General features: G+C 55.4%; 1 protein-coding gene across 1 annotated transcript in view; it reads right to left on the bottom strand.

Annotated features, from left to right (window-relative positions):
- The window catches only part of SMARCA2 (SWI/SNF related BAF chromatin remodeling complex subunit ATPase 2), a 176,602-nt gene extending 176,187 nt beyond the window's left edge, over positions 1 to 415 (bottom strand). The window contains exon 1 of the mRNA XM_077759300.1: positions 318 to 415. The gene's annotated coding sequence lies outside the window, so the exon portion shown is untranslated. The remainder of the gene's footprint in view (positions 1 to 317) is intronic.
- Positions 416 to 426: the final 11 nt, after the last annotated feature.

Genomic DNA, 426 nt, shown 5'->3' with positions numbered 1-426 from the left:
GTAGTAATTATTACTGTTATTATTAGAACAGCAAGGTTCGGTTGAAACTTTCCCGATCCTTCCCCCGCCGCCCGGGAGCTGTCGTTAGAGCATTCCACCTGAGGCCCGCGGGGAGGAGGCGGGCTTTTTGTTGTGGTGGTGGCGGTGGCGGTTGGCCCGCCTGTTTGTTTTGGTCTCCGTGCATGCACAATAAATAATAATTAGGATCATAATGAATAACCCCCGGCGAAGGCGGCGCGGCGCCGGAGGGGCTGCGCGGCGGCTGCACCCGGAGGCCGGAGGGAGGGAAGGGGGAAGGAGTTGTAAGTTATATTTACCTTGCTCGCGAGGAGTGTGCCGGCTGAGTCTCTCCCCTCTCTGAGTCACCCAGAGTACAGACACACAGGGAGAGAGGACTAGATTATGAATATGACTTCATTGATGACA

Source organism: Crocuta crocuta, unplaced genomic scaffold (assembly GCF_008692635.1).
Source record: "Crocuta crocuta isolate KB4526 unplaced genomic scaffold, BGI_CrCroc_1.0 scaffold41, whole genome shotgun sequence".
NCBI classification, from domain to species: domain Eukaryota; kingdom Metazoa; phylum Chordata; class Mammalia; order Carnivora; family Hyaenidae; genus Crocuta; species Crocuta crocuta.
The sequence above is the reverse complement of the archived record's forward strand: the minus strand, read 5'-3'. Positions and strand labels throughout refer to the sequence as shown.